At 39.3% G+C, this 13,513-nt stretch overlaps 1 non-coding gene across 1 annotated transcript; it reads right to left on the bottom strand.

Annotated features, from left to right (window-relative positions):
• Positions 1–261: 261 nt before the first annotated feature.
• On the bottom strand, positions 262–368 carry LOC112760685 (small nucleolar RNA R71). Its single transcript, XR_003181114.1, has one exon. It is a non-coding gene; the product is annotated as a small nucleolar RNA R71 (small nucleolar RNA).
• Positions 369–13,513: the final 13,145 nt, after the last annotated feature.

The raw sequence follows: 13,513 nt of genomic DNA, 5'->3' as shown, positions 1-13,513 counted from the left end.
ACCCTTGTTCAGAACAATTGTTCATTCGGAGGAAGTGTCCAAGAAGACCCCAATCAACATCTAACCACCTTCCTGAGGATATGCGATACTGTGAAGTCTAATGGTGTTCATCCTGACACCTATAGACTACTTCTGTTTCCCTTCTCACTCAAGGACAAAGCATCTAAATGGCTGGAATCCTCTCCAAAGGAGAGTTTAGCAACCTGGGAAGATGTGGTGAACAAGTTCTTGGCAAGATTCTATCTTCCTCAACGGATCAACAAGTTGAGAGCTGAGGTACAAACATTCAGGCAGCAGGATGGTGAGACTCTATATGAAGCATGGGAGAGGTTTAAAGACTTGACAAGAAGATGCCCGCCAGATATGTTCAATGAATGGGTGCAGTTGCACATCTTCTATGAAGGCCTTTCGTATGAATCAAATAAGGCAGTAGACCACTCATCCGGGGGATCTCTGAACAAGAAGAAGACCATTGAAGAAGCTATAGATGTCATTGAGACTGTAGCAGAGAATGACTACTTCTATGCTTCTGAAAGAGGCAATACTAGAGGAGTGATGGAGCTGAACAATATGGATGCACTGGTAGCTCAAAACAAGATGTTACCAAGCAATTAGCTGACCTCACCAAGAAGATGGAGAGGAATCAAGTAGCAGTAATCACCACTTCAGCAGCAACCCAAGAAGGAGTGAATGAAGAAGCAAAGGGTGATCAGGAACAAGCCAACTACATTGGGAATTTACCTAGGCAGAACCATGACCCATACTCCAAAACATATAATCCTAGTTGGAGAAACTACCTAAACTTTGGCTGGGGAAATCAACAAGACCAAGGCCAAGATCAGAGACACCACAACCCCAACAACAACGCAACTCACCAACACTCCACACAGAGGTCATACCAACACCCACCCAACAACACTTCTCAACATCTATACCAAAGTCAAAATGGCCCTTCCCATCCTTCGTATCTCAACTCTCCATCATCGGAAGAAAGACTATCAAGGATTGAGACTCTACTTGAAGGCATATGCAAGGAGATTCAAGATAACAAGGTGTTCAAAGAGGAGGTGCGAGCCAATATCAAGAATCAGGGAGACACCATCAAGAGGCTGGAAATTCAAGTGGGATACCTATCTGAGAAGATTCCCAAACCTACTGATAGCTTTCCCAAGTGACACAGAAAAAATCCGAGAGGTGAAGCAAAAAAAGTCAGATGGGAAGATTGTAAGATGGTTACTATAAGTGATAAGGAGACTGAGGAAGAGCCGAACAAACCATCAGAACAACCTGAAGATACATCAGTAGGAAAGCAGAAAGAGAATCATCAAGAAACCACAATTTCACAGAAGGAGCTGCTGAGACTCTATGCACCCTTTCCCCAATTACTCAATGGTGGTGTAGAGAAGAGAATATACTCAAGGTTTCTTGACATATTTGCATCTCTCCATATTAACATACCATTCATCAAGGCTCTCCAACAAATGCCCTCATACATTAAGTACATGAAGGAGCTGCTGACCAAGAAAAGCTCACTCAAGGGAGGACAAACTATAGTGATGAATAAGGAGTGCAGTGCTCTCATTCAACCAGAGCTGCCTACAAAAAGAAAGGACCCAGGGAGTTTTCACATCCCATGTGCCATAGGAGAAACAATGTTTGATAAAAGACTTTGTGATCTGGGAGCCAGCATCAACTTAATGCCTTTATCCCTTATGAAGAGGCTGCAAATCAATGAGCTGATGCCTACAGACGTAGTCATCAGGCTGGCGGACAAAACTCAAAAACAAGCAATAGGAGTGGTTGAAAACGTGCTGGTGAAGGTTCAGAACTACTTCCTTCCCACAGACTTTGTCATACTGGAAATGGAAGAAAGTCATCTTCACCCAATCATATTGGGAAGACCATTCTTAGCTACAGCCAGAGCGCTCATAGATGTGGAGCGAGGAGAGCTAATACTGAGGGTACATGATGAACAACTCACCTTCAATGTCTTCAAACCCTCACAAGAAGCAAGTCAGGAAGGTAAGGAACTAAGGACAGAGCATGACAGAGCGATGGTGGGAGAAACAAGCATTGAGGCACAAGCTGTACACTCAGGAATTCCTTTGGGTGATGAACAAAATAATCAGCAGCTGTCACAACTAAAGAAAACTCAAGTGGAGCCAAAATCACCAGAATCATATGGGACCAACAACAAAATCCCCCTAGGAAAAGAGACCACAAAGAGCAGGATAACAGCAAGAGAAACAAAGAAGAAGATACCAAGGAGATGGAGGAACAAAAAGATCCCTACAGAAGATTTCTCTCCCGGGGATAAAGTGATCTCAGCTTACTTCCTAGATATCCCACCTCATCTCCCCACCATCCCATCTCAGTTACCTAAGTTTTTCACCATCAACAAAGTTCTCTCCCTAGAACATGTAGAGATCATTGATGAAGCCAATGGAGATAGGTTTACTGCAAGGGGGGAAGATTTGAAGCATTACCAACTACCCTGACAAAGGAAGAACGTCAAGCTAGTGACGCTAAAGAAGCGCTTCATGGGAGGCAACCCATGTTTTACATACTTTTAAAGTAGTTAATAAAGCAAGGTTCATGGATCGCAAATCAACTTTGACATATCCTTGAATAAATCTTTTTATGCAACATATAGTGAAGAACAAGTTTGGTGTTCAAGGCACAATAAGAGGACATGAATGCAGCTCATAACATGTCACTCTTAGCACCTTGAACAAATCATCTTACACCACATTGCCACAAACTAAGTTTGGTGTCACCAAGGTTGCATACATGGAAATTTAATTAGTCAGTTGGTTTGCATTTGTGAATAGCACTTAGTAGTTGACAACAACAATTTTAAAAAAGTAGTTACTCTTTCTTGTCTTTTAAATTTTACCGCCACTTTCCACAAGTTTTCTTTTAATCACATTTCTTTTATTTTGATGAAGAATTGATGGGGGCAATTGAAGGGTTCGGCCACCACAAAAAGAGAAGATTATACACGTGTCTCCAGGGGGATTGCATTGGAAATTGTTGCCATGCAACATTGGAAGGAGAACAAGCTTGGAAACTGAACCAACCCCATCATAAAGTTGATGATCCTTGTGCTCATTGACAAACCCCATTTGTAGGGTTTATCTTGTATTGATTTTTGGGGATTTTATCACCTTTTACCCACATTTATTCAATGAAATAACATGGTTTTATAACTTCTCCTTTAATTGTGCTTAAGAGTGAAAACATGCTTTTTAGGTCTTAAAATAGCTAAATCTAATTCTCCTTGATTCCATTAGATGCCTTGATATGTTTGTTAAGTGATTTAAGGTTTAGGAGGCAAAGATTGGATCAAGGGAATGAAGAAAGAAAGCATGAAAAGTTGGAGAACTCATGAAGAAATGGAAGAACCGGAAAGCTGTCAAGCCGACCTCTTCGCACTTAATTAACCATAACTTGAGCTACAGAGGTCCAAATGATGCGGTTCCAGTTGGGTTGGAAAGCTAACATCCGGGGCTTCGAAACGATATAAGATTTACCATAGTTGCTACACGTATGGTGGCGCGCACGCGCAAAGTACGCGCACGCGCCGTTGCTGCCACCTAGTCACTTAAAGCAAAACGTGGCCAACGAATTCTAAAGCCTTGTGGGCCCAATCCAACTCATTTCTAATGCTATTTAACCCAAGGAGTGAAGAGAGAAACATGTGTTAGTTACCAATTAGTTTAGTTTTAGCTTTGTAATTAGTTTCTAGAGAGAGAAGCTCTCACTTCTCTCTAGAATTAGGATTAGGTTTAGTTCTTAGATCTAGATTTTAATTCATCTTCTTCTTCTCAATTCCTTGTTGTTACATTCATTCTTCTTCCATTCTTTTATTGTAATTTTCTTTATGTTGTTCTTATACTTTGTTGTAGATCTACTATTGTTCCTTCCATTTTCTTTCAATTCAATAAGAGGTAATTCATAATAATTGTTCTTCTTTGCTTTTCTATTGTTGATCTCTTGCCTTTGTAGTTAGATCTCTCTTTAATTCTTGCAATTTATGTTGTTTACTTTTATTGCCTTTTATGTGTTTGTTGAAATGCCTCTTCTAGATATAGTATAGATTTTGTTCCTCTTGGCCTAGGTAGAGTAATTAGTGACACTTGAGTTATCTAATTCCTTTGTTGATTGATAATTGGAGAGATTGCTAATTGGTTTGGAGTGCACTAAAGCTAGTCTTTCCTTGGGAGTTGGCTAGGACTTGTGGCTCAAGTCAATTCATCCACTTGACTTTCCTTTAATTAGTAAGGGTTAACTAAGTGGTAGCAATGAACAATTCTCATCACAATTGAGAAGGATAACTAGGATAGGACTTCTAGTTCTCACACCTTTCCAAGAGCCTTTTATAGTTTTTAGTTTATTTTCATTGCCATTTACTTTTCATGTCTCTTATCCCAAAACCCCAAAATACAATCCATAACCAATAACAAGACACTTCATTGTAATTCCTAGGGAGAACGACCCGAGGTTTAAATACTTCGGTTTATAGAATTTAGGGGTTTGTTACTTGTGACAAACAAATTTTTGTATGAAAGGATTATTGTTGGTTTAGAAACTATACTTTACAACGAGATTTCAATTGTGAATTCTAAGCCACACAAAAATCCAATCGTCAAAATGGCGCCGTTGCCGGGGATTGCAATGGTGTTATGTTATTGGTTATTGTACATATGTGAATAGTGTGAATATCTTGCTTTTTGCTTTATTTGCTAGTTGTAGAATTTCGTTTCTTTTGTTTTCTATTAGCTTTTGTTTTTATTTTATCTTTTCACCATGAATTCTCATTTTGGCTATGAGTGTGATTACAACTATGTTGTAGGTGATGGGAGCTACAATGAAGATGTGTATCAAGGATGGGACAACCAAAGGTGGGAGGAGCCATATGCATATGATCAATCCCCATGGCAACAACCTCCACCAATGCACTATGAAGAAGAGCCATTCTATGATGCATACCAATCCAATGGCTATGGTGAATCTCCTTGTGACTTTCAAGAACCACCACCATCTGCCTATGAGTCATATCCTCAACATGAGTCTCAACCACACTCACAAGCCTATTTTCAACAAACACCTCCATTTGACCATGATCCTTACCCACCATACCAACCTCCTTTTGAACCATATGAGCCATACATGGAACCACAATTCCAAGATTACTACTCACAAGAACCACCTCAATACACACCACCACCTTACCAAGAAGAACCACCTTCCTATAATGAACCCTTTCTCCAAGACAATGAACCCTCTTATCCACCCCAACCTCCAATGGATGACATCCTTGATGTTCTTGTTCAAGGACAAGAGGAGATGACAAGGGATGTGCAACAATTCATGACCGCCTTGGATGAGGTGGTAAACCGGTTAGCATCCCAATGCTTGAACGCTCAAGGGACTCCCATGGCTACATGTGGAGAAACAAATGAAGAACATAGCATGAAGGAGAGATTGGAAACTCCGGTGGAAAATAAGGGAGGTTGCTTTGTATTGGAACAATTGGAGGAAGCTTTAATTGTTGAAGACAAGGAAGAAATGGTAGAAGACTTAGGAGATGCGGAGCTTCCATGGGAACATAGAGTTGAAGAAAACCCCTCCAAGATGATTGAAATTGATGCTAGGGAGGAAAGTGCACACCTTCCAAGGCATATCCCATATGAAGACTTGGATGGGATAGAGAAAGAATTGAGTTCCCTTGGTGATGAAGATCAAGCATCAAGTCTTAGTGGTGAAGAATCCTTTAAGCATGAAGAACCTTCTCCGGTTGGATTTGAAAGCATTGAGGAGGTAAATTTTTCTCACCCTCCCTATTATGATTTGAGTAAAGGAAAAGGTTTAGAAAAAATTGTTGAACAAAGGATTGAGATTAAGAGATCTTGTGAAGAGGTGGAAATCCTTAGAAAAAGGAGGATGGGAATTGAATACGCTTTATCAAGATCTTTGGAAGCATCTTTGCCTAGGTTGTCATCTACCCCTTCACTTGAGTGGGTAAAATTCATTTCTATTAGCTTTATTGTCCCACTTGAGTATGGCTTGCTTGAAACGGATGGTCAACTTAGGATGCTTTGTGGGATGAAGCGTAAGCGAAAGATGTTTCGTGGTTGGCGTTGCAAATCAAGGCTCATTTTGGTTGATACTTCAAGAGTTGAATACAAAGGTGGGAATAGTGCTCAAATAGATGGGTCTAGGAGGCTTGTTTGCCACTATATAGAGAATTCACCTTACTCACCACCCGGTTGGACTAATAATGATGATCAACCTCAAGACGGGTATGAAAACAAAGTGTGGGATCCCGGATTACAAGAAGAGGATCAACTTTGGGAGCCCCAAGCTTGTGAAGAACTCCATCAAGACTTGGCTCAATCCATGAAGAATCTTGGGGCACAATGGAGAACCAAGCATTGGTGGGAGTTCCAAGATGAATTCAAGCACAAGCCACCTTGATGAGGAGCTCCCCATAAGTCCAACTTAAGGACAATAAACAAAAGTGCTAGGTGGGAGACAACCCACCATGGTAAAATCCTTTCATTTTCTCTTTTGTATATATTGGTAGAATTAGCTTAATTTCATGTTTTGTTTAGTTAGTTGAGTATGTTTGGTAGTTTAAGTATGTTAAATAAGGTTTTATGGTGTTTTGGTAGCTGTTTGGAGGTTTGGAATACTTGGATTGGTGCAAAAACATAGAAAAAAATTTTGAAAAAAACAGGGCACCATCCACGCGTACGCGTACATGGCGCGTACGCGCACTTCCAGCATTTTCGACCATCCACGCGCGCGCGCCATGCGTGCGTACGCGCGGATTGAGAAGTTCCAACCTCCATACATTTTCCAGAGAGTTGTGCCTGCGCCGCGCCGACGTTGTGCCTTTGGCACAAACCTATTTGCACGCTCGTGCACATGACGTGTACGCGTCACTCTCGGAATAAGCCATCCGCGCGCGCGCGGCATGCGCGCGTACGCGCAGATGTCCCTCCTTCACACATTTCTTTTCTTCTCCTCTTTCCATTTCTTTCCTTCTCCTTTCTTCTTCCCTTCTCCTACCCCTCATCCAACACTTCCAAACACCATTGATAACCATTTATTTTAGTTAGTTAATTAGTTAGTTGGTTAGTTGATTAGCTAGTTTTAGTTTAGTTTTCATTTTATTTTCTCTCTTTTCATTATAAGTGTTGGAGTATTGACTTTGTTTACTATACATTGCTATATCCCTTATTGCCTAAATGCTATTTTAGCATGAATGTTTTTAGATAATCTTTGTTGGATTTTATGATTGAGGTTATATTTTGTTACTTGGTTTTGAGTTCTTCATGCTTACCTTTTGAAAAATACCAAGTGATGAGAATTGTCTTCGAGCTTATAACTCTTTTGAATTGCATGTTGTAGCTAGCCATCATGTGATTTGAACCGTATTCTTTGATTAGGCAATCTCTTGATGGATAATGTTGAGCATTTACCTTAATGCACTGTATTTCATGATTATATCCATCCATATGTTTGACTTGAATGCTTTCATGCTTCTCTAATGCTTGTCTTACCTTACAAGCTTACTTAAAGCATCTCAAGCACACTAGGATAAGTGAAGTGCATGCTTCTTTTGTGACATAGCTTTTATGCTAATGTGTATTCTAAACCGCGCAATTTAGAATTCACACACCTAATATTTCTTAATGTCACACTAATTCACTCACCTCATTCTAGTGATTTACCTCATTCCAACAATGTATGCTTCCTTGCTTTTATATCTTCTCATCTTATGGTGTTTTATTTTTGTTTTTCATAACGAATGCACCACAAGCAACCATGGAAGCGGAAGAAAGAACACATAGCAATCCGGAGAGTCGTCGTACCCCCTTGCTCATCTTTGAGTGCACCGAGGACGGTGCAAACTTTTAAGTGTGGGGAGGTCGTCCGACCGATCGGCAATCTTGGGTGACAAATTTCTAACTCCAATACTTTTGCATTTCATTCTAGGATTTTAGGATTTTTACTTGCATTTTCTTATTTTTGCATATGCATACACAATAAGCTTAGTCAAAATAATGAGAATTTTTCAAGATTTCTATCTATAGGGCATGTCAATTGATTTGAGTGAAAACTTTTCATAGAACTTGCTTGAATTATATATATTGTGGATCATGTTTTGAGCTAAGAACACAAGCTTGTGAGATTTGAGCCTAACGGTGTGGTTACATCTTATAACTACTTATTTTTCCTTCTTGTGTGCATTATTCTCTTTCTATGATTGTAATCCTTGATTTGTTTGATTCTTTATTTCCATTATTTTGTGTATTCATGCATTTATATGATTGAGGCCATCATTTCATTTAGCTCACTTACCCAAATAGCCTTACCTTTTATCTTCCTTTGTTAGCAAATTTGAGCCTACGCTTAACCCACTTATTCTTATTTTAGCACATTACAAGCCTTAAAGCGAAAAACAATAATTGTCCCTTAATTTGGATCTTTGATTAGCTTAGGCTAGTGTGTGTGAGTATCATTCAAGTGTGGGAACCTTGGGACATTGGGTGAATAAAAGGGTATTTTGTATTGTTATTGTAAATATTGGGAATTGGGTACATGCTCATGTATTGATTAAATGTATAGACCTTATGCATTGGTACTCTTGTATATAGTTTGAAAGAAAAAAAAATGAGAAAAACAAAAAAAAATAATATATGAAAAGTATAGAAAAAAATGGAAAAAGAAAGAAAAAGAAAAAGAAAGAAATAATAAAGGGGACAAAATGCCCCAAGGTGAAGCTCAATAAGATCAATGCATATGAGTTGTGAAATGGAAAGAAAATGCATGAGTATGTGAAAAAGTGAAAAATGGGTAGCTAGATTAGAACTTAATTGTATAGGATGTCATAGGTTAGGTGGGAAGTTTAAGCTTATCAAAGATTCAAATTTCAAGTCCACTTGACCAAATATGCATCCTACCTTGACCCTAGCCCCACTACAACCAAAGAAAAGACCTCATGATATATGTATGCATGCATGAAGTATTTGTTGATTGTTAGAAGAAAAACAAATCTTAGAAAGCATGAAATAGAGGATAATTGAGTGAATCAACCCTAAACACTTGAGCGAATAGAGTGCAAACACATCCGGTGAAGGTTTGGTGCTCAATTACATGTTTTCACCTATGATCATAATTTTCATGCAAGTTTGTAAAAATATTTAATAACTCAATTCAATTGTGGATTATACTTGCTAGTCCTTAGCCCATGTGCATATATGTTTCTTGGGAATTGATTTATTTTGACCAAGTACTTGCATTCATTTAGATAGTTGCATATAGGTAGATTGCATTTAGTTAGTTTCCATTAAATAAATGTTGATACCCTTTGTTTCTCTCTTGGCTTAAGCATGAGGACATGCTTGGTTTAAGTGTGGGGAGGTTGACAAACCCCATTTGTAGGGTTTATCTTGTATTGATTTTTGGGGATTTTATCACCTTTTACCCACATTTATTCAATGAAATAACATGGTTTTATAACTTCTCCTTTAATTGTGCTTAAGAGTGAAAACATGCTTTTTAGGTCTTAAAATAGCTAAATCTAATTCTCCTTGATTCCATTAGATGCCTTGATATGTTTGTTAAGTGATTTAAGGTTTAGGAGGCAAAGATTGGATCAAGGGAATGAAGAAAGAAAGCATGAAAAGTTGGAGAACTCATGAAGAAATGGAAGAACCGGAAAGCTGTCAAGCCGACCTCTTCGCACTTAATTGACCATAACTTGAGCTACAGAGGTCCAAATGATGCGGTTCTAGTTGGGTTGGAAAGCTAACATCCGGGGCTTCGAAACGATATAAGATTTGCCATAGTTGCTACACGTATGGTGGCGCGCACGCGCAAAGTACGCGCACGCGCCGTTGCTGCCACCTAGTCACTTAAAGCAAAACGTGGCCAACGAATTCTAAAGCCTTGTGGGCCCAATCCAACTCATTTCTGATGCTATTTAACCCAAGGAGTGAAGAGGGAAACATGTGTTAGTTACCAATTAGTTTAGTTTTAGCTTTGTAATTAGTTTCTAGAGAGAGAAGCTCTCACTTCTCTCTAGAATTAGGATTAGGTTTAGTTCTTAGATCTAGATTTTAATTCATCTTCTTCTTCTCAATTCCTTGTTGTTACATTCATTCTTCTTCCATTCTTTTATTGTAATTTTCTTTATGTTGTTCTTATACTTTGTTGTAGATCTACTATTGTTCCTTCCATTTTCTTTCAATTCAATAAGAGGTAATTCATAATAATTGTTCTTCTTTGCTTTTCTATTGTTGATCTCTTGCCTTTGTAGTTAGATCTCTCTTTAATTCTTGCAATTTATGTTGTTTACTTTTATTGCCTTTTATGTGTTTGTTGAAATGCCTCTTCTAGATATAGTATAGATTTTGTTCCTCTTGGCCTAGGTAGAGTAATTAGTGACACTTGAGTTATCTAATTCCTTTGTTGATTGATAATTGGAGAGATTGCTAATTGGTTTGGAGTGCACTAAAGCTAGTCTTTCCTTGGGAGTTGGCTAGGACTTGTGGCTCAAGTCAATTCATCCACTTGACTTTCCTTTAATTAGTAAAGGTTAACTAAGTGGTAGCAATGAACAATTCTCATCACAATTGAGAAGGATAACTAGGATAGGACTTCTAGTTCTCACACCTTTCCAAGAGCCTTTTATAGTTTTTAGTTTATTTTCATTGCCATTTACTTTTCATGTCTCTTATCCCAAAACCCCAAAATACAATCCATAACCAATAACAAGACACTTCATTGTAATTCCTAGGGAGAACGACCCGAGGTTTAAATACTTCGGTTTATAGAATTTAGGGGTTTGTTACTTGTGACAAACAAATTTTTGTATGAAAGGATTATTGTTGGTTTAGAAACTATACTTTACAACGAGATTTCAATTGTGAATTCTAAGCCACACAAAAATCCAATCGTCACTCATCCCATGCAAAACCCCATCCGTCCATCACACAACCACCCCATCAATCCACACCTTTCGTTTACTCATCATTTTCCTATATAAGTGATTCCTAGTCCGTACTTCCCTTCACATTCCAGCAACCACTACTTCAAGCTTCTCACTCTCGAAGTACAATTCTTCAAGCTACATCCTATCCAAACCTAACCAAATTTCGCCACTTATCCACAACCCCTCAACATTTTCACACATCAACTCTTACTCATGGCATCATCAAGCTCTAAAAGAAGAAAGGGGAAGGAGCCTATGGAGCAACGCCCCTTTGATGAAAAGAAGTTTAGAACTTTTTACCATGCACTTCAATTTGGATGGATGGCTGATAAGGAGATCATATATGAGCTAGGCTTTCAAGTCAAGAAAACTGAGTGTCCCGAAATCACAGAGAAGGTAGAAAAAAGAAGATGGGAGCTCCTCACCGATCCAATCACCGCGAGGATAAATGCAATGCTCGTAAGAGAGTTTTACGCAAACGCAGTGAGGTATGATAGGAAAGAGGAATCTTTTATAAGCTTTGTGAGAGGAGTAACTGTGAATTTTAGTCCCATGAGCATCATGAGGGTGTTGAAGTTAAGAACCATACCATTCGAGGAAGAAAGCTATCAATCCTGAATAGATGGTAGTCCTAATTATGACCAAATTGTGAAAGATATCTGCGTACAAAGAGCGGATTGGGTGAGAGATCCCAATGGGAAGCCCAAATTCATAAAAAGAGGTGATCTCACCCCTGAAGCAAAGGGGTGGTTCAAAATTGTAAGGAGATCCATCCTCCCTGCCGGAAATAATTCAGAGGTGAATCTTAAGAGAGCAACAATGGTGCAATGTATACTTTAGGGGGGAGAGATCAAGGTGCATGAACTCATAGCCCAAGGCATTAGAAAGATAGCTGAGAAAAGTGATTCTGGGGGAAAGTTAGGCTATCCCAGCACCATTTTCCGCCTGTGGGACAAGGCAGGGGTGGTGTTCGAAGATGAAAACCCCGAATGGATAAAAGTTGGTATCCCAATTACTGTCCGGCGTATGCATGCTGTTGCATCTCCCCTACCCCAACGAAGGATAAGAAAGAGGCCAGTGCACCAAGTGGTAGAAGGACAGAACCTAGAAGAGCAAGCCCCTTTGGACATGCACCGACTACAGGAAGCCATTGATGGCTTATTTAGACAATACTTGGAAAATTAAGGGGCACAGAAAGAGCTTCACCTACAGTTGATAAACCGTCAAGAAGAATCACTATCTAGATGGATGAATCAACAAGGGGAGTGGCAAAGACAATTGATGGAGCAGCAACTGGAGCAAGGAAAACAATGGGGAGAATCCTTCCACAGGTTGGAAAAAAGGCAGAATCAACAACAAGAAGCCATCCAAAAGCTAATCAACATCCAAGCACATCAAGGTGCACACATACATGAAATGCATCGAAAACAATTAGAACAGGCAGAACTCTTCGACGAACACAGGGCATTTTCAGAAGGAGTTTACATGAGCCAGACTGGACACCAGGTGAACACTCAGGCCAGGCTCAGATACTTAGTCGGACAACTGCCTATACTACATCCGGGAATCATAAGCTATGAAGAAGTGAAGGATGAATTAGCACGAGAAGAAAGAGAGAGGGTAGAAAACAGTCATGAATCAGTAAGGAAGGCACTTGAAGATTGGAAAAAAGCTAGACTGGCACGTATGCAAGGAAGCACAAGTGGACACAAAGAGGACAAACAAGAAGGAGAGCGCGAACAACCCCATGAGTAAAAGGTGGTGGCGTTCCCTCATTGTTCCATCTTTCTTTTTCAAGTTTTTTTAAATAAGAAAAATCATGTATGAAATAGAACATGCTTCCATAGTAGCTTAGGAATTTTCAATTCTGTCTTTAAGTTTGCTTTTGCCTAGGTCTATGCTTGCTAGTCAAATTGCCTGCCTTCATTTTCATCTTGCTTATTGTATGCTTGTCCTTTTAAGTCCAATAAAAAGAGATGTTATGAAAGACCAGAGTGATGTTCAAGTTGTGGAGTAGGTCCTTAAATTTGTGGTGTAGTAATCACTTAGCTAAGTTGGTTCACCAACAAGGTGGGAAGGTAACTATCTGTCCTGAATCATATACTTGAAACACACCCCATGAGACTAGCTAAATAATAAGATCCTAATAAGAAAAAGGAAAAGAACAATAAGGGTCGAAAAAGAAAGAAAAGTTAATAAAGAATAACGCTAGGCACCAAGGGCTTGAAACTTGAGGGATGTGTCTGTGGTGCTCTTGTACTAAGGATCTGCTTGGATGAATAAGTTCTTAGGAGTGCTTCATCACTTGGTAACTTGGGTTAACTAACCCGGGATTATCAACTGAAAATCCACTATCAAGAGCAACCTTGCTATAGAACATCTAGTAACCCAAAGAGGTGCTGGACACCAAGACCTCAAGGAAAGAAAATAACAAACCATGTGCCTGTGGTGTGCATGTATGGGGGAGAGAGACTTGAGGGAGTAAGTCCTTAGGGGTGTTTCAAC

The sequence above is a fragment of the Arachis hypogaea genome, chromosome 16 (genome assembly GCF_003086295.3).
Source record: "Arachis hypogaea cultivar Tifrunner chromosome 16, arahy.Tifrunner.gnm2.J5K5, whole genome shotgun sequence".
Classification (NCBI taxonomy): domain Eukaryota; kingdom Viridiplantae; phylum Streptophyta; class Magnoliopsida; order Fabales; family Fabaceae; genus Arachis; species Arachis hypogaea.
This window is presented reverse-complemented; position numbering and strand designations above follow the sequence as displayed.